Source organism: Danio aesculapii, chromosome 13 (genome assembly GCF_903798145.1).
Source record: "Danio aesculapii chromosome 13, fDanAes4.1, whole genome shotgun sequence".
NCBI classification, from domain to species: Eukaryota; Metazoa; Chordata; class Actinopteri; order Cypriniformes; family Danionidae; genus Danio; species Danio aesculapii.
The window spans coordinates 36,813,969-36,834,971 of NC_079447.1; positions in this window are offsets into that span (position 1 = coordinate 36,813,969).

Genomic DNA, 21,003 nt, shown 5'->3' on the forward strand with positions numbered 1-21,003 from the left:
TGTAGTTCAGTTTTTAGTGTTTAAATTCAGTTCAGTTTAGCTCAGTTCAGTGTGGTTTAATAATCACTACTGAGAGTCCAAACACTGAAGAGCAAATCCAACGATGCGCAGCTCTACAGATCCTGAACCATGCAAGCCAGTGGCGACAGCGAAGAGGGAAAAAACTTCACTAATTGGCGAAAGTGAAGAAAAAAAAACTTGAGAGAAACCAGACTCAGTTGGGCACGACCATTTTAATTTCTCCGCTGGCCAAACGTCTTGTGCAGAGCTGCAGTCTCAGCGGCGGAGGCTGGAAGCTGGCCTCAGCGAAGACTCATCTGTCTCTGGAGCATCACAGGAATCAGTCTCATGTTCCAGTCCTCCATGACCACCACAGTAGCTGCTCAGGATACGGCCTGGTCCAGGATATGGAAACCTTGGGATCATCTCGTCGTTGGTCTTGGATCGAATCAGTGACTCTGCATAGTCTGAGGGCCTCGGTAAGAGTATTCCCAGGTGGAAATGGAGAATAAAGAGAATAATTAGCGTAGCTGCTGTTCATAGTGTATATAAACAAGATGCAGAACCTGTGTGGGAACCCGCTAAGTGGCGCATTGAGTGTATGCTTTACTAAACAGATAGGTCTTTAATCTAGTTTTGAATTGGGAGAGTGTGTCTGAGCCTCGGACGTTATCAGGAAGGCTATTCCAGAGTTTAGGAGCTATAAATGAGAAGGCTCGACCTCCTTTACTCAACTTAGCGATTTTGGGTACTACCAGAAGCCCTGAGTTTTGAGATCTTAAAGAGCGAGTTGGATTGTAGCGAGACAGAAGATTGGTTAGATAAACAGGAGCTAGATTATTTAAAGCTTTGTAGGTAAGAAGCAATATTTTAAATTCAATATGAAACTTAACAGGCAGCCAGTGTAAAGAGGATAAAATTGGGGTGATGTGATCAAATTTTCTAGACCTGGTAAGAACTCTGGCAGCTGCATTTTGTACTAATTGAAGTTTGTTAATAGAGGATGCTGGGCAGCTAGCAAACAGTGCATTACAGTAGTCCAGCCTAGAAGTCATAAAAGCATGGACTAGCTTTTCTGCATCTGAGATGGATAGCATACTACGGAACTTAGCAATATTTCTTAGATGAAAGAAAGCAGTTTTTGTGACATGGGATATATGATTTTTAAAAGTTAAATTGCTGTCTAATATGACACCCAGATCTTTTATAGTAGAGCTAAAGCTAACTTTGTATCCCTGTAATTGTAGGTCGAGTTGTGAGATCTGCTGTGTACAGGATTTAGGCCCAATAAGTAATAATTCTGTTTTGTCTGTGTTTAAGAGAAGATAATTGTTGGTCATCCAGTCTTTAACATCTTTAATACACTCAGTTAGCTTGGACAGTTTAGACATCTCGTCAGGTTTAGTAGAAATATATATCTGCATAGCAGTGAAAGCTGATCCCATGTCTTCTAATAATGTCTCCCAGGGGTAGCATGTATATTGTAAACAGCAAAGGGCCTAAAACTGATCCTAGAGGCACCCCGTACTTTACTGGGCTGACTTGTGAAGGTTGTCCATTAATATTCACAAACTGGTACCGGTCAGCTAAGTATGACTTAAACCATTGTAGAGCCTGTCCCTGGACACCTGTAGACTTTAAGCGATTTATGAGGATACTGTGGTCAATGGTGTCAATGGTGCCGCACTAAGATCGAGTAAAACTAATAGCGAGATGCACCCTTGGTCAGCAGCTAAGAGTAAATCGTTGGTTATTTCCACTAATGCAGTTTCTGTACTGTGATGAGCTCTGAAACCTGACTGAAACACTTCAAAAACATTGTTCGTCTGCAGAAAGGAGCATAATTGAGCAGAAACAACTTTTTCTAGTATTTTAGACATAAATGGAAGATTTGAAATAGGCCTATAATTAGCTAAGTTGTTGGGGTCCAGTTGTGGTTTCTTAATAATAGGCTTAATGACAGCTAACTTGTAAGGATTTGGAACATGGCCTAAAGATAAAGAAGAGTTGATAACGTTAAGAAGAGGTTCTCCTATAACAGATAGCAATTCTTTAGGTAATTTTGTTGGAATTGGATCCAACATACACGTGGCTGGTTTAGAACTATTTATAATTTTATCTAGCTCTTCCTGTTCTATGATTTTGAAGCACTGTAGGTTATTTTGATTTGGTGGGATGTTTACTGGATCTGAAGTATAAGGCGGTGCAGAAAGTTTAATATCTCCTATTTTCTGTCTAAAGCCTTCTATTTTATCACTGAAAAAAGTCATCACTACTAATTTGCGGTGGAACGTTTTGTTCCAAAGATGACCGATTATTTGTTAATTTAGCAATGGTGTTAAATAAGAATCTAGGATTGTTATGATTATTTTCTATCAGTTTGCGGAGGTGCTAAGCCCTGGCAGATTTTAGAGCCCTCCTATAGCTGGACATATTGTCTTTGTACGCAATACTAAAAACTTCTTAAAAAAACTTTCCATTTACATTCCAAGGCACGGGTTGCTGTTTTGAGAGCGCGGGTATGACTATTATACCATGGTGTAGTTTTATTCTCACTAGCCTTTTTTAGTTTGATGGGTGCCACAGTATTTAGAGTGCTAGTAAAGATGGCATCCATACTGCTGGTTCCTACATCAAGGTCATTTGCATTTGTGGGTGCATTTTGAAACAGAGAAAGATCAGGTAGGTTATTTATAAATTCGTCTTTGGTGGATGGAACAATAGTTCTTTTAGGGCGATATATCGGAGCGGATCTGCTAATTTCAGGTAAACACAACTTATATAGTAAGAGGTAGTGGTCTGTAATATCATCACTTTGTGGTATAATGTCTACACCAATGACCTCATTTCCATAAGACAGAATTAGATCTAGTGTATGCTTTAAGCGATGGGTTGGACCAATAACATTTTGCTTTATCCCTAGTGAATGTAGTAAGTCCATAACCATAACATTAAGCGCTAATACTTCAACGGAGCTAAACATAAGTCCGTTTTTCTGATTAACATTAAGAATATCACTAAAGATTGATGCAACTCCACCACCACGACCAGTTTGACGAGCCTCATGTTTATATAGGAATCCTGGAGGAGTTGCTTCATTTAAACTAAAATAGTCATTTTGTTTCAGCCAGGTTTCAGTGAGACAGAGTGCATTAAGATTATTATCTGTTATTATTTCATTTATCATAAGTGCTTTAGGTGCTAGTGACCTGATGTTTAGGAGACCAAGCTTTATGAAATTTGTATTTTCACTTTTTAGTGTTTTTTCTGGTTTAATTCTTAATAGATTATTTCTGGAGCACACAGTACGTTTGTTTCTTGATCTAATAATGCGAGGAAGAGACACAGTCTCTATGGGGTTAGCAAGATATTCATTACTAATATTTATGTGGGACGAATAGGAGTCTGTTTGACTAAATTGTGAATTTTGTGAATTATTACTTACAGGGAAGGCTTGGATTGGGCTGCTTCACTAGTGCGAGCTGGAACAAAGCGGACCCAAAGGAACGCCGCTGGCTAATACAAAGAGAGGTCCGCAAAGCAGAGGAGGAAACTCAGCAAGTTAAAGCTGTGGGCATGAAAAAGCAGGGCAGCTGGACAAGATGGGAGGGCGTAAGAGAAAGGGCCCTGACATGGCAAGATATTTGGAGCATGGAAGGACAACGCATAAAGTTCCTGCTGTGTTCAGTCTATGATGTTCTTCCGACTCCATCAAACCTTCATATCTGGGGGATGGTAGAGAGACCAAGCTGCTCACTATGTGGAAAGCAGGCAAATCTTGAGCATGTCCTATCAGCATGCCAGTCAAGTTTGGCAGACGGGAAATTCCGGTGGAGGCATGACAAAATCCTCTCTCAGTTGGCGGATGGATTGGAGCAGGCAAGGAAGAAGGTGAAACAGCATTCTGATGGGCAGTGCTTTATTCAGTTTATTAGGTCAGGAGAGAGCATTGCAGCAGGACGAAGGAGAGGAGGTGTTCTGGCCTCAGCAAAGGATTGGGAAATGCGAGCAGACCTTAAAAAGCAGCTTAAATACCCAGAGGAAATAGCACAGACTAGCCTCAGACCAGATATTGTCCTATGGTCTAGAGGCACCAAACAGGTGGTGCTTATAGAACTTACAATACCCTGGGAGGAAAGAATGGAGGAGGCCCATGAACGTAAGCTCAAGAAATATCAAAGTCTGATACTTGAGAGCCAAGAGAATGGATGGAGAGCCTGGAATTTACCAGTAGAGGTGGGTTGTAGGGGGTTTGCGGGGCAGTCACTCTGGAGAGCCCTCGGATGGCTGGGAATTGAAGGAATGGCCAGGAAACGCCTTGTAGGAAAGGTTACTAAAGAGGCAGAAGTAACATCTCGCTGGATTTGGCTACAAAGGGAGGTTCAGTGGAAAAGCCAACCAGTTGAACGACAAACCATAACATAGAGTTGGGTGGTGGTCAGCAGGAGTAGATCCAGGACGCTGGATCTGCTGTCGAGCCCTCCCGAGGTGTCATGGGCTTAAATCGGTGAAACACCAAGGAAGGGGGGTGCCCATCTGATGACCGGCTGTAACCACCAACCTTATATAGAGTACATCCTTAACCCCCTAACTGGTGCTAAAGGAAGAAAGGAGGGGGAATTATGCCACTGGCCCACAGTTGGTGCAGGGCAGAGTACCTGTAAAGGTGGGCCAGTTGCGATGGTCCCATCGTATTTTGCATATACTAGTCAGATAGAGCAAAATATTCTGGAGATGTTGTCCGACAGGAGTTCAGCTCCAGCTTGACTGGGGTGCAGCCCGTCAGCGCAGAAAAGCCTAGGACGCTCCCAAAAAAGATTCCAGTTATTAGCAAAGAGCAATTTCTGTTCTTCACACCATTTTAATAGCCATTCATTCAGAGCAAAAAGTCTACTGAACCTTTCATTTCCTTTGCGGTTACGCAATGCACTTACATAATCCTTGTAACTGATGTGTACTTTCTTAGTGTTGTTACCAATGTCCTGTTACACATTTGTACTTACACATACTATTCAGTGGGTTGTTACATGTGTGTAGTTACACCAGTATTACACAAGTAAATACTATGTACCAGTGTGTACATACACAGTTGTTACATACTACTTACAGTAGGTGAGAGTTCAAAGTGACTATTACCGCCGGGGCTTAAACCGCCGCCGTTTGAAATAACTGCTGCTCTGTTTTTAGTGTAGGACCGCAGTTTGTGAAAAAGCCACCAGGGGGCGCAAAGGGACGGGATGCGAACGGATAGAAATAGCCTTTACAGCAGCTTTAAATATGCTACTGTGCTTGTAAATGATATTTAACAATAAGTCAATGTCACGGATTGGCCAGGCTCTTCCACCAGCATCACGCAAAGATCACCATCACCTGAGTATTAACCACACACAGCTGCACCCAATCACTTATAGTCACTATATAAGCACACACCTCACTTCACTCAGGGTCCGGTCTCGTTCCTACGAAGCGGACTCTGAGTGAACACTTCCTGGTAATCACTAACATTCGATCTCAGTATATTGTACTTATCTGCTCTCTGTCTCTCCTAGTTTGTCCAGTGTTCCCGGTGTCCTGTCTGCCTTGTGTTTGTCATCAGTCTGTCTTCCCCGCAAGCCCTCTGGTGTGTGCATTCGGTCTCCCTCAGTATCAGTCATCCAGCCTGCCACCAAGGATCATCCGCAAAACCGGACTCCACTCACTTCTCCTCCGTTCTCCTTATGTGCTCATGTGTTGCAAATAAACATTGTTAATAATTCACTCACCTTCCTTGTCCGTCTGCTTCCCATAACAGTCAAAGCATTATAAGTCCTTCATTAATCATTTAAAATTTGTTAACACACTTTATTGTAAACTTTTTAAGTGCAAAGAGGACTCGTTTTGGAATTGAAGAAATAAAAGACAACTAACATGACACACACATTCAGTACACATAAGTAGTCTTAAATAAATAAATAAAGCAGTCTTTTAGCCTGCTTTTAGTGTTTGCCGTTTTGATAGGACTAAGACAAGACTTTTTTATTTATGTTTTATTTATGTTTTTATTTACATTTTCGTTGTTGATTATATTTTACTATCTTATTTTATGTCTGAATTATTGTACATAATAATAAACGAATAATGAAAATAAATTAATAATGAAATATGCCTAAATAAATAATTTATTTAAAGATATTGTGGCAAAACACTGAGAAACGGTCAGGGGCATGGTCTAAAGAGCTTAAGTTGAATGCTGCTTCATCAAAAGCAAAAAAAATAAATTGACCTACCTTAAGCAGATCACTAAAAGTATAATAAAAATATTTTTTTGCTCTCTCTCCTCTCTCTCCTCTCTCTCTCTCTCTCCTCTCTCTCTCTCTCTATATATATATATATATATATATATATATATATATATATATATATATATATATATATATATATATATAATTATGTATTTATTTAATTATATATAATTATAAATATATTCTTAATAAACTTCCCAGCCACAAATATTAAAAAAACACAACTTGTATTAAAACTGGGCGAGGATTAGAAAGAATACGATGCTTGTTATATAATTTAAAAGGTTATTCCTCTTGTCCAATTTCTTTATGCACATTTTTTCACTCGCTACTCTGCCAGGAACTTCGCCGCTAGAGAGCACCTTCAAAAATCTCAATCTCATGGCTCATTCTTCACGAATATAGAATTAAAATAATGGCGCGTTTTGGTTCATTGTGCATCCCGCGGGTGCAACCAACAAGAGTTGTGCATTTTAGTTTAACTTTTTGAGCGTTAAAAGCAGTTCGGTGTTAGTTTTTATTTAAATATATCAAGCCGAAACTGAACAGCGCATTCTCTCGTCTCCTCGTTCATAGACCGGGACGCACTGCTAAAGCAGGCAATAGAGAAACTCCGTCATTCATCATAATCTTAGCTGATGTTTCGGAGTCGAAAGAATATATTAAAGAGAAATGTTCTTTTAACAGTCCCTATATATTTAATCTTTTTCTTTCTTTTTTTCCAGTCATTTCTCTTCAGCAAATTATATTTTTTAAAGCTGCTTGATTCTTTTAAAACCGAAAGCAGAGCCCGTCAATTGGTGTTTTTCCATAAGATACGTTTATCCTACGATAATTTATCCTCTGATCCTTTTGCATAAAGGTTTTAATAAAAAAAAAAACAGGTCACTTAATTACTTTCGATGTGCTAAAATATTTGTTAAATTAATGTTATTTAAAAAAAGCATATGCACATATTACAATTGTAAAATAGTCTAAAAATGCATGGTCTAGTCAGAAATAAAGGAAATTAGTTATATTTAATGCATAAAATAGGCTAGCCCTTTTATAAATTGAGTTTTATTGATTTGAAACTTTTAATTGCATTTTAATGTCCTGTATAAATAATAAAAGTTGCATCAGATTGACGAAAAAACGAATATTAATACCTGCAAACAGGGCCACGGTTACTTTTTTTTTCACTGATTGGCATGACTGGCAAACGCGTCAGAAAAAAAACTGCTGAATCTCTGCGAATATTTGGTTAACTTATAAAACAAATGTCTGGTTTAGTGATGTTAGTAATGCATAGAAAATGCAAAGCAGAATTCTCCTGAGCTCATTAAACCACTGATGACAGCGACGGAATCACTGGCCCACCACGTTCTTACGAACATATTTTATTTATTAAAGGAAGTAAAATAATTGATTGGAACAACGAAGCCTCATTTGGATGATGGTTGGTCTTTCCAGCCAGCTTTTGAAAAGACAATCAAGTCCATTTGGGGATCCAGTGGCACAGTTGGGTGAGTGAGAATTAGCGTGGCTGGTAGTGTCGGCGCTCGACGGGGTACTTGGTGAGACCAAGGCCCCAGCCCGCCAAGCCCTGCCCGACGGGAGACCCCTTTTCCGGGATGTCCCGCGCCTGGAGGTGCCTGTCCGGGGCTGATTGTCTCTGACCTGCCATCTGGAATTCGGGGAAGGCGTAGAAATGTGGACTTAGGTTTTGGCGGCTTTGCGTTTGAACGAACCAGGGGTTCAATGGCCAGGCTGGCTTACCCAGGAACAGTGCCCCGACCCCGGGCGAGCTGGCGGGCGCCCGTGGGCATGGAGAAACCCAGCCAAGAGGTTGAGACATTGCAGGCTTACCCAGGAACAGTGCCCCGACCCCGGGCGAGCTGGAGGGCGCCCGTGGGCATGGGGAAACCCAGCCAAGGGGCTGAGACATTGCAGGCTTACCCAGGAACAGTGCCCTGACCCCGGGCGAGCTGGTGGGTGCCCGTGGGCATGGGGAAACCCAGCCAAGGGGCTGAGACATTGCAGGCTTACCCAGGAACAGTGCCCCGACCCCGGGCGAGCTGGTGGGCGCCCGTGGGCATGGGGAAACCCAGCCAAGAGGTTGAGACATTGCAGGCTTACCCAGGAACAGTGCCCCGACCCCGGGCGAGCTGGAGGGCGCCCGTGGGCATGGGGAAACCCAGCCAAGGGGCTGAGACATTGCAGGCTTACCCAGGAACAGTGCCCGACCCCGGGCGAGCTGGTGGGCGCCCGTGGGCATGGGGAAACCCAGCCAAGGGGCTGAGACATTGCAGGCTTACCCAGGAACAGTGCCCCGACCCCGGGCGAGCTGGTGGGCGCCCGTGGGCATGGGGAAACCCAGCCAAGGGGCTGAGACATTGCAGGCTTACCCAGGAACAGTGCCCCGACCCCGGGCGAGCTGGTGCGCGCCCGTGGGCATGGGGAAACCCAGCCAAGGGGCTGAGACATTGCAGGCTTACCCAGGAACAGTGCCCCGACCCCGGGCGAGCTGGTGGGCGCCCGTGGGCATGGGGAAACCCAGCCAAGGGGCTGAGACATTGCAGGCTTACCCAGGAACAGTGCCCCGACCCTGGGCGAGCTGGCGGGCGACCGTGGCATGGGGAAACTCAGCCAAGTGGTTGAGACATTGCAGGCTTACCCAGGAACAGTGCCCCGACCCCGGGCGAGCACTGTTGGCCTTGGCCTTGGCCTTGGCGGGGGCGAACGTCCGGCACTGGAGGAAGGCAAACACAAAACTTCCACATTGAACGCTCCTGGAACTACGTGCCGCTGGTGCACCCCAGCCACCTCAACAAATTGAGCATTGCGCCGGGTGGCGGTAGTGGGAAAGGCTGGTGCACCCGAGCTATCTCGTACCACAGTACGGGCGAGGTGGTGGAGAGGGTGGTCCCCCACATCCAGGTGGTTCACCAACGGCAACGTCTGCGTAGCGTAGTGCCACTAGCTAAGTCAATGTTGCCCCGGAAAGGGTGCGGGCCCTGGGGGAAAGGGGGTGGTCAGTGGTGGCCTTGGGAGTCAGGGGCTCCAGCCCCTCTAACGTGAGCCCCTGCCCCCGGACAGGGTGCGGGCCCTGGGGGGAAAGGGGGTGTCAGTGGTGGCCTTGGGAGTCAGGGGCTCCAGCCCCTCTAACGTGGGCCCCTGCCCCCGGACAGGGGGTGGGCCCTTGCCCCCGGACAGGGTGTGGCCCTGGGGGAAAAGGGGGTGGCAGAGGGAGTCAGGGGCTCCAGCCCCTCTAATGTGGGCGCCTGCCCCCGGACAGGGTGTGGGCCCTTGCCCCCGGACAGTGTGTGGGCCCTGGGGGAAAGGGGGTGGCCTTGGGAGTCAGGGGCTCCAGCCCCTCTAACGTGGGCCCCTGCCCCGGACAGGGTGCGGTCCCTGGGGGAAAGGGGGTGTCAGTGGTGGCCTTGGGAGTCAGGGGCTCCAGTCCCTCTAACGTGGGCCCCTGCCCCCCGGACAGGGTGCGGGCCCTGGGTGAAAGGGGGTGTCAGTGGTGGCCTTGGGAGTCAGGGGCTCCAGCCCCTCTAACGTGGGCCCCTGCCCCCGGACAGGGTGCGGGCCCTGGGGGAAAGGGGGTGTCAGTGGTGGCCTTGGGAGTCAGGGGCTCCAGCCCCTCTAACGTGGGCCCCTGCCCCCGGACAGGGTGCGGGCCCTGGGGGAAAGGGGGTGTCAGTGGTGGCCTTGGGAGTCAGGGGCTCCAGCCCTCTAACGTGGGCCCCTGCCCCCGGACAGGGTGCGGTCCCTGGGGAAAAGGGGTGGGAGCGGTGGCCCTGGGTGTCAGCATTTGGGATGATGGTTGGGTCTTTCCAGCGAGCTTTTGAAACCAAAGTCCATGAAAATGGTTGGTCTCCGAACGGCCGGTGGCGAGGGCGGCGACACTCACCGGGGGTACTTGGTGAGACCCAGGCCCCAGCCCGCCAAGCCATGCCCGAAGGGAGACCCCTTTTTCGGGACGTCCCGCGCCTGGAGGTGCCTGTCCGGCGCCGATTGTCTCTGACCTCCCATTGAGAATTCAGCGACGGCGAAGAAATGTGGACTTAGGTTCTGACGGTTTGGCAGCTTTGAGAAAGTTGGACTTAGGTTTTGACCATTTCGCGCCTGGACCAAGTACGCTGATCGATAGGAGCTTGTTTTGACGCCCCATGGGTTAGGCCCCTGCCCGGCACACCTGCCCCAACATGGGTGGGTCGGCCTCTATGGGTGTGGTTGGTTCCTCCCTGCCTCGGGCGTGCTGTGAGGGAGGCGTGGGGGGGTGTCCCTCCGCAAACAACCCCCCCCCCCTTTCCCCGCCTCTATCTGTGGGAGAAAAAAAACTCAAATGGCCCGTCTGGTTTTGACCAAGAGCATGTCCGGCGCTCTGCCCGCCAGCCCGCCCGCCTGACCCCCTGTGCTTTGTCCCCCCCCTGCTGATTCTCAGTCCGCGCCGCCCTTGCCCTGGACAAGGGCTGGGGGTGGTAGGTGGGCTCGGTAGAGTCTCCAGCGTGGTGTGTCGAGCCCAGGGGCCGTGTGGGGTACGGGCTGGTGCTGGCTCCGGCCCCTGTGTGTGTGCGTGACCAGTGCTGCGTCTCCCGCCCGTCCGCAAGCACGCCCACCCCTTCGGGTTTATCCTTGCCGGCCCTCGGCGGTCTCCCCTGCCCCACCTGCCCCCCCTACCCCTCTCCCCCAGAGGTGTGTGGGGGTGGCTGGTGGAGGCGGAGGGTGGCCGCTAGTAGTCTCTGGCGAGGTGAAACAAGCCGGGGTCAGTGGTGTCCGGGCTTACGGTCTGGCCCCTCCTTTTTGATGGTTGCGGTTCATGATGCGGTGAGCCCCGGAAAAGATGCGTGTTCGATGGGGTTCTACGACACTGCTTTGAAAGTGGGAAAAAGCCATGTATAAAGCCCCCACGGCTGGTGCAGTCCAAGCTGCCCAAAACGGTGCGTGTTCGGCCGGGCTCATGCCATCCCTTTGTGGGGGCAGAAAAGGGAACTATAAAAAGGCTTATTCAAAAAAAACCCCCGCCGGGCTGGCGCAGTACAAGCTGCCCAAAACTGTGCGTGTTTGGCCGGGCTCATGCCATCCCTTTGTGGGGGCAGAGAAGGGAACTATAAAAAGCTTTATGCAAAAAGCCCCCTGCGGGCTGGCGCAGTACAAGCTGCCCAAAACGGTGCATGTTCGGCGGGGCTCATGCCCATCCCTTTGTGTGGGAAAAGGGGAATAAATCAAAAAGCAGCGAAAGTCCCCGCTGCTGGCACGGTGAGGCTGCCTGAAATGATGCGTTGTTCCTGGGACAAAAATCCACCAAAAGTCGTAACAAGTGCTTCCATACAAGTTGGATCAAAGGGATCTCGTAGGTATCGGTCCTTCCCCTTTAAGAGGGGGAGGGGGAACCAGTGTCGCTGAAGCGGAAGTGGATGCTTCGTCCGCCATCTTTTAAACCGCTCCACGCGGCATGTGGGTCTCTCTCCCTCCAGCCTTGGTCTTGGACGGTCATGGCCGAATGTGCGCTCTGCTTCAACGTCTACAGCCGCCTCTCGCCGCACCTGTCTGCGGTCCACAAGGTGTCGAACGCGGACGAGAAAAAGCTTTTGCTGACGCTCGCCGCTGGCCGCGTAGACATGCGGAAGACGGCGTGCCCGGTGCCCGGCTGCCGGAGGACGCCGGCCCGCCTAGACAGACACCTGAAGCAGCACGCCGAGCTCTCCGTCTCGGCCAGGAAGGAGGCTATGGGCTGAGCGAGGCGTCGGAAAGTGGCTCGAGAGTTGCAGTGGTTGCGGTCCACTCAACCGACGGTACCCGTGGTGTCTCGGCTGGCGTCGTCCTCCGAGGAGGAACGGGAACCAGACGGCCCGGAAGCCGAGCGTCCCTGCGCCGACCCCCGCTGCAGGCTCGCAACGGAGCGCATACAGGCCCAGCTCTCAGAGCTCCGCTAGCAGGTGGACAAGGTGAGGTCCACCCAGCTCGAATTCGCCCGCCGCTATCGAGAGTTGAGGAGGGGGGAAGAGGGGAGGAAGAGCAGGCAGGCAAGGTCGTGTCCTGCCCCGCCGGCACCATCCCCCGACCCCGCCCCCGGGCGAGAGCCGGCCCCCGGGCGAGAGGCGGCCCGAGGTCTCCGGGCGGCCTCCGGGCCTGTGGAAGCCTACGATCCAACAAAGTACCCGTACCCTGACCACGCCCGCGCCTTGAGTTGAGTATGGTTATGGCACTTCTCTGTTGGGCTGGTGGTGGGTGTATGTCGTCTAGGCTGACTTTTGACTTTCGCCCCCGTTCTGCAGACTTGCTTTTGGCAGAGTTCGAGGGTTTTCAATTGGGGGAGCGAGCCCACCGCCCGTCTGCGGAATAACGTGGCCTCCAAACTGGCGAGGGTCAAGGCCTTCCTAGGCTTCATGGCGACAGGCCACGCGGACCCAGAAACCTTGTCCTTCCTCAACCAACCGGTGCGCATCCGAGCCTGGTCTGCCCTGCTAGGCCAAACGGGCATGGCCGAGCCCACGAGGCAGCACTACCTGAAGAACATGGCGCAGTTCCTGGATTATCTCTCCGAAACCCCGCCGGCCTCCTGCCGCCTCTCCAGTACCACCCTGGTGCTGGTTCGCAGGAAGCTTCGAGCTCTCATTCGCGGCATACGCCGCCGCGTCGTGGTACACGAGGTTAGGACCAAGCAGGCCAAGAAGGCAGACTCATCTCCAAAGCCACCCTGCTACGCTGTCATTGGACGGCTGGGAGAAAAATACCTGCCCTTCTAGGTGAGTGTTTGGTCCCCGCCGGTCTGCGTTTCCACCAGTGGCGGTGGAAACGCTGACCTTCTCTCCGTTCTTCCCTCTTCTGCTCCGGGGCACCAACGGCTCTCGGTCCAACCGAGCCACGTCAGCGTACCCACCCCTTAACCCCCGAATGGGGGTTAAGGGGTGGGTACGCTGACGTGGCTCGGTTGGACCGAGAGCCGCTGGCGCCCCGGAGCAGACATTATATTTTTGTCTTGGGGCACCAGCGGCTATCGCTAAGTTTAAACCGTTGGTGGTGTAACTTGGTTTGTTTGTTGGTAAAGTCTAACCCCTAACTTCCCTCCGTCAGACGGCCTCGAGTCCAGCCCAGACACCAGGCAGCAGTGGCGCTTCTATGGCTACCTGACCGGCTACCTGACCTGCATCACGGGCCATCGCTGTGGGGTCTTCCAGAACCTGACCATCCAGGAGGTCCAAGAGGCTTCCAGAAGCCCGGACGAGTCCGCCTATGTCATAAACGTGAGTGGGACGTTGCATGTGGGGGCCACCAGTGGTAGGGCTCACTCATCTTCTCTCTGTTTTTCCCAGATCACCACGCACAAGACAAACCGAGCCTTCGGCGCGGCTCAGCTGTCTCTCAACAAGGAAGAATACAGCTGGTTCCGGAGGTTTTTGCAGCTGCGGGCTAGCCTCCCCGGGGGGAGCCAGGCCTCCTATTTTTTTTTTACTTCCAGACCCAGTCCCTGTCGAACCCTGAACAAATATTTTCAATCTGCGTGGACCAGCATGGGGCTTCCCGGCAAGCCCACCTTCACTGACGTCCGAACTGCCATCGCGACCCACGTGAGTATCTATGCCAGTGCCCCCCCGCTGACCCCCATGACTGGTGGAGGAGGAGGAGGAGGAGGAGGAGGAGGAGGAGGAGGAGGAGACAGCGGGCAGAGAACGCCACTCAAGGAAGGGGCGCCAGAGGGCAGAGAGTCCCGGGTCACCCCTGGTAAATCAGTTCCTTTTTGGCATGGACCTCAACAGAGGGACGTGTGGTGTTAGGTAACTGGCCTTTTCTCTTTTTCAGAAGGGAACTAGCAGGAGGACGCTGCCATGGCCGCCTTCGAAGGGAAAACGCCCCCTCGAAGCAACAGAAGGCTCTGAATCTTCCTAAATAAAAATTGAACAATAAAGGTCATATGGTGTTCAGTGTCTTTATCTGTGATTGATAAAAAATAGCTTCGAATGGGACAAATGATCCCTATCTCCTCTGTTAGAAGTGTCGCGTGGGACGCCCGCGTCCAGGTTCAGCCTTTGCTAAGTCCCAATTGGGACAAATGATCCCTGTCTCCTCTGGTAAAAGTGTCGCGTGGGACGCCCGCGTCCAGGTTCAGCCTTGGTTGAAAGCCCATCGGGACAAATGATCCCTTTTTAAACACAAAGAGGTGCCAGGCTGGACGAGACTGTCCAGGTCTGCGCCGGCGTTGAATGGCCATATGGCCCATGGTCCAACTCTGGGTATTTGCAGGTGTCTCCCGGGACGGCTCGGTCCTTTGGGCTGCATAAAGAGGTCGAATGAGGGCTGCCCAAAAGCGGGGGTTAACTTCTGTGAGGAAGTAAAATAATTGATTGGAACAACAAAGCCTCATTTGGATGATGGTTGGTCTTTCCAGCCAGCTTTTGAAAAGACAATCAAGTCCATTTGGGGATCCAGTGGCACAGTTGGGTGAGTGAGAATTAGCGTGGCTGGTGGTGTCGGCGCTCGACGGGGTACTTGGTGAGACCAAGGCCCCAGCCCGCCAAGCCCTGCCCGACGGGAGACCCCTTTTCCGGGATGTCACGCGCCTGGAGGTGCCTGTCTGGGGCTGATTGTCTCTGACCTGCCATCTGGAATTCGGGGAAGGCGTAGAAATGTGGACTTAGGTTTTGGCGGCTTTGCGTTTGAACGACCCAGGGGGGGTCAATGGCCAGGCTGGCTTACCCAGGAACAGTGCCCCGACCCCGGGCGAGCTGGAGGGCGCCCGTGGGCATGGGGAAACCCAGCCAAGGGGCTGAGACATTGCAGGCTTACCCAGGAACAGTGCCCCGACCCCCGGGCGAGCTGGAGGGCGCCCGTGGGCATGGGGAAACCCAGCCAAGGGGCTGAGACATTGCAGGCTTACCCAGGAACAGTGCCCCGACCCCGGGCGAGCTGGTGGGCGCCCGTGGGCATGGGGAAACCCAGCCAAGGGGCTGAGACATTGCAGGCTTACCCAGGAACAGTGCCCCGACCCCGGGCGAGCTGGTGGGCGCCCGTGGGCATGGGGAAACCCAGCCAAGGGGCTGAGACATTGCAGGCTTACCCAGGAACAGTGCCCCGACCCCGGGCGAGCTGGAGGGCGCCCGTGGGCATGGGGAAACCCAGCCAAGGGGCTGAGACATTGCAGGCTTACCCAGGAACAGTGCCCCGACCCCGGGCGAGCTGGTGGGCGCCCGTGGGCATGGGGAAACCCAGCCAAGGGGCTGAGACATTGCAGGCTTACCCAGGAACAGTGCCCCGACCCCGGGCGAGCTGGAGGGCGCCCGTGGGCATGGGGAAACCCAGCCAAGGGGCTGAGACATTGCAGGTTTACCCAGGAACAGTGCCCCGACCCCGGGCGAGCACTGTTGGCTCTGGCGCGACGAGGGGGGTTCCAGGGGCACCAGTGACACAGTTGATTGAGCGAGAATTCGCGTGGCTAGTGTCAACGCTCACCGGAGTACTTGGTGAGACCCAGGCCCCATCCCGCCAAGCCATGCCCGACGGGAGACCCCTTTTCCGGGATGTCCCGCGCCTGGAGGTGCCTGTCTGGGGCTGATTGTCTCTGACCTGCCATCTGGAATTCGGGGAAGGCGTAGAAATGTGGACTTAGGTTTTGGCGGCTTTGCGTTTGAACGACCCAGGGGGGGTCAATGGCCAGGCTGGCTTACCCAGGAACAGTGCCCCGACCCCGGGCGAGCTGGAGGGCGCCCGTGGGCATGGGGAAACCCAGCCAAGGGGCTGAGACATTGCAGGCTTACCCAGGAACAGTGCCCGACCCCGGGCGAGCTGGAGGGCGCCCGTGGGCATGGGGAAACCCAGCCAAGGGCTGAGACATTGCAGGCTTACCCAGGAACAGTGCCCCGACCCCGGGCGAGCTGGTGGGCGCCCGTGGGCATGGGGAAACCCAGCCAAGGGGCTGAGACATTGCAGGCTTACCCAGGAACAGTGCCCCCGACCCCGGGCGAGCTGGTGGGCGCCCGTGGGCATGGGGAAACCCAGCCAAGGGGCTGAGACATTGCAGGCTTACCCAGGAACAGTGCCCCGACCCCGGGCGAGCTGGAGGGCGCCCGTGGGCATGGGGAAACCCAGCCAAGGGGCTGAGACATTGCAGGCTTACCCAGGAACAGTGCCCCGACCCCGGGCGAGCTGGAGGGCGCCCGTGGGCATGGGGAAACCCAGCCAAGGGGCTGAGACATTGCAGGCTTACCCAGGAACAGTGCCCCGACCCCGGGCGAGCTGGTGGGCGCCCGTGGGCATGGGGAAACCCAGCCAAGGGGCTGAGACATTGCAGGCTTACCCAGGAACAGTGCCCCGACCCCGGGCGAGCTGGTGGGCGCCCGTGGGCATGGGGAAACCCAGCCAAGGGGCTGAGACATTGCAGGCTTACCCAGGAACAGTGCCCCGACCCCGGGCGAGCTGGAGGGCGCCCGTGGGCATGGGGAAACCCAGCCAAGGGGCTGAGACATTGCAGGTTTACCCAGGAACAGTGCCCCGACCCCGGGCGAGCACTGTTGGCTCTGGCGCGACGAGGGGGGTTCCAGGGGCACCAGTGACACAGTTGATTGAGCGAGAATTCGCGTGGCTAGTGTCAACGCTCACCGGAGTACTTGGTGAGACCCAGGCCCCATCCCGCCAAGCCATGCCCGACGGGAGACCCCTTTTCCGGGATGTCCCGCGCCTGGAGGTGCCTGTCTGGGGCTGATTGTCTCTGACCTGCCATCTGGAATTCGGGGAAGGCGTAGAAATGTGGACTTAGGTTTTGGCGGCTTTGCGTTTGAACGAACCAGGGGTTCAATGGCCAGGCTGGCTTACCCAGGAACAGTGCCCCGACCCCGGGCGAGCTGGCGGGCGCCCGTGGGCATGGAGAAACCCAGCCAAGAGGTTGAGACATTGCAGGCTTACCCAGGAACAGTGCCCCGACCCCGGGCGAGCTGGAGGGCGCCCGTGGGCATGGGGAAACCCAGCCAAGGGGCTGAGACATTGCAGGCTTACCCAGGAACAGTGCCCTGACCCCGGGCGAGCTGGTGGGTGCCCGTGGGCATGGGGAAACCCAGCCAAGGGGCTGAGACATTGCAGGCTTACCCAGGAACAGTGCCCCGACCCCGGGCGAGCTGGTGGGCGCCCGTGGGCATGGGGAAACCCAGCCAAGAGGTTGAGACATTGCAGGCTTACCCAGGAACAGTGCCCCGACCCCGGGCGAGCTGGAGGGCGCCCGTGGGCATGGGGAAACCCAGCCAAGGGGCTGAGACATTGCAGGCTTACCCAGGAACAGTGCCCCGACCCCGGGCGAGCTGGTGGGTGCCCGTGGGCATGGGGAAACCCAGCCAAGGGGCTGAGACATTGCAGGCTTACCCAGGAACAGTGCCCCGACCCCGGGCGAGCTGGTGGGCGCCCGTGGGCATGGGGAAACCCAGCCAAGGGGCTGAGACATTGCAGGCTTACCCAGGAACAGTGCCCCGACCCCGGGCGAGCTGGTGCGCGCCCGTGGGCATGGGGAAACCCAGCCAAGGGGCTGAGACATTGCAGGCTTACCCAGGAACAGTGCCCCGACCCCGGGCGAGCTGGTGGGCGCCCGTGGGCATGGGGAAACCCAGCCAAGGGGCTGAGACATTGCAGGCTTACCCAGGAACAGTGCCCCGACCCTGGGCGAGCTGGCGGGCGACCGTGGGCATGGGGAAACTCAGCCAAGTGGTTGAGACATTGCAGGCTTACCCAGGAACAGTGCCCCGACCCCGGGCGAGCACTGTTGGCCTTGGCCTTGGCCTTGGCGGGGGCGAACGTCCGGCACTGGAGGAAGGCAAACACAAAACTTCCACATTGAACGCTCCTGGAACTACGTGCCGCTGGTGCACCCCAGCCACCTCAACAAATTGAGCATTGCGCCGGGTGGCGGTAGTGGGAAAGGCTGGTGCACCCGAGCTATCTCGTACCACAGTACGGGCGAGGTGGTGGAGAGGGTGGTCCCCCACATCCAGGTGGTTCACCAACGGCACGTCTGCGTAGCGAGTGCCACTAGCTAAGTCAATGTTGCCCCGGAAAGGGTGCGGGCCCTGGGGGGAAAGGGGGTGTCAGTGGTGGCCTTGGGAGTCAGGGGCTCCAGCCCCTCTAACGTGAGCCCCTGCCCCCGGACAGGGTGCGGGCCCTGGGGGGAAAGGGGGTGTCAGTGGTGGCCTTGGGAGTCAGGGGCTCCAGCCCCTCTAATGTGGGCCCCTGCCCCCGGACAGGGTGTGGGCCCTTGCCCCCGGACAGGGTGTGGGCCCTGGGGGAAAGGGGGTGGCAGTGGGAGTCAGGGGCTCCAGCCCCTCTAATGTGGGCGCCTGCCCCCGGACAGGGTGTGGGCCCTTGCCCCCGGACAGTGTGTGGGCCCTGGGGGAAAGGGGGTGGCCTTGGGAGTCAGGGGCTCCAGCCCCTCTAACGTGGGCCCCTGCCCCCGGACAGGGTGCGGTCCCTGGGGGAAAGGGGGTGTCAGTGGTGGCCTTGGGAGTCAGGGGCTCCAGTCCCTCTAACGTGGGCCCCTGCCCCCGGACAGGGTGCGGGCCCTGGGGGAAAGGGGGTGTCAGTGGTGGCCTTGGGAGTCAGGGGCTCCAGCCCCTCTAACGTGGGCCCCTGCCCCCGGACAGGGTGCGGTCCCTGGGGGAAAGGGGGTGTCAGTGGTGGCCTTGGGAGTCAGGGGCTCCAGTCCCTCTAACGTGGGCCCCTGCCCCCGGACAGGGTGCGGGCCCTGGGGGAAAGGGGGTGTCAGTGGTGGCCTTGGGAGTCAGGGGCTCCAGCCCCTCTAACGTGGGCCCCTGCCCCCGGACAGGGTGCGGTCCCTGGGGAAAAGGGGGTGGGAGCGGTGGCCCTGGGTGTCAGCATTTGGGATGATGGTTGGGTCTTTCCAGCGAGCTTTTGAAACCAAAGTCCATGAAAATGGTTGGTCTCCGGAACGGCCGGTGGCGAGGGCGGCGACACTCACCGGGGTACTTGGTGAGACCCAGGCCCCAGCCCGCCAAGCCATGCCCGAAGGGAGACCCCTTTTTCGGGACGTCCCGCGCCTGGAGGTGCCTGTCCGGCGCCGATTGTCTCTGACCTCCCATTGAGAATTCAGCGACGGCGAAGAAATGTGGACTTAGGTTCTGACGGTTTGGCAGCTTTGAGAAAGTTGGACTTAGGTTTTGACCATTTCGCGCCTGGACCAAGTACGCTGATCGATAGGAGCTTGTTTTGACGCCCCATGGGTTAGGCCCCTGCCCGGCACACCTGCCCCAACATGGGTGGGTCGGCCTCTATGGGTGTGGTTGGTTCCTCCCTGCCTCGGGCGTGCTGTGAGGGAGGCGTGGGGGGGTGTCCCTCCGCAAACAACCCCCCCCCCTTTCCCGCCTCTATCTGTGGGAGAAAAAAAAACTCAAATGGCCCGTCTGGTTTTGACCAAGAGCATGTCCGGCGCTCTGCCCGCCAGCCCGCCCGCCTGACCCCCTGTGCTTTGTCCCCCCCCTGCTGATTCTCAGTCCGCGCCGCCCTTGCCCTGGACAAGGGCTGGGGGTGGTAGGTGGGCTCGGTAGAGTCTCCAGCGTGGTGTGTCGAGCCCAGGGGCCGTGTGGGGTACGGGCTGGTGCTGGCTCCGGCCCCTGTGTGTGTGCGTGACCAGTGCTGCGTCTCCCGCCCGTCCGCAAGCACGCCCACCCCTTCGGGTTTATCCTTGCCGGCCCTCGGCGGTCTCCCCTGCCCCACCTGCCCCCCCTACCCCTCTCCCCCAGAGGTGTGTGGGGGTGGCTGGTGGAGGCGGAGGGTGGCCGCTAGTAGTCTCTGGCGAGGTGAAACAAGCCGGGGTCAGTGGTGTCCGGGCTTACGGTCTGGCCCCTCCTTTTTGATGGTTGCGGTTCATGATGCGGTGAGCCCCGGAAAAGATGCGTGTTCGATGGGGTTCTACGACACTGCTTTGAAAGTGGGAAAAAGCCATGTATAAAGCCCCCACGGCTGGTGCAGTCCAAGCTGCCCAAAACGGTGCGTGTTCGGCCGGGCTCATGCCATCCCTTTGTGGGGGCAGAAAAGGGAACTATAAAAAGGCTTATTCAAAAAAACCCCCGCGGGCTGGCGCAGTACAAGCTGCCCAAAACTGTGCGTGTTTGGCCGGGCTCATGCCATCCCTTTGTGGGGGCAGAGAAGGGAACTATAAAAAGCTTTATGCAAAAAGCCCCCTGCGGGCTGGCGCAGTACAAGCTGCCCAAAACGGTGCATGTTCGGCGGGGCTCATGCCCATCCCTTTGTGTGGGAAAAGGGGAATAAATCAAAAAGCAGCGAAAGTCCCCGCTGCTGGCACGGTGAGGCTGCCTGAAATGATGCGTTGTTCCTGGGACAAAAATCCACCAAAAGTCGTAACAAGTGCTTCCATACAAGTTGGATCAAAGGGATCTCGTAGGTATCGGTCCTTCCCCTTTAAGAGGGGGAGGGGAACCAGTGTCGCTGAGCGGAAGTGGATGCTTCGTCCGCCATCTTTTAAAACCGCTCCACGCGGCATGTGGGTCTCTCTCCCTCCAGCCTTGGTCTTGGACGGTCATGGCCGAATGTGCGCTCTGCTTCAACGTCTACAGCCGCCTCTCGCCGCACCTGTCTGCGGTCCACAAGGTGTCGAACGCGGACGAGAAAAAGCTTTTGCTGACGCTCGCCGCTGGCCGCGTAGACATGCGGAAGACGGCGTGCCCGGTGCCCGGCTGCCGGAGGACGCCGGCCCGCCTAGACAGACACCTGAAGCAGCACG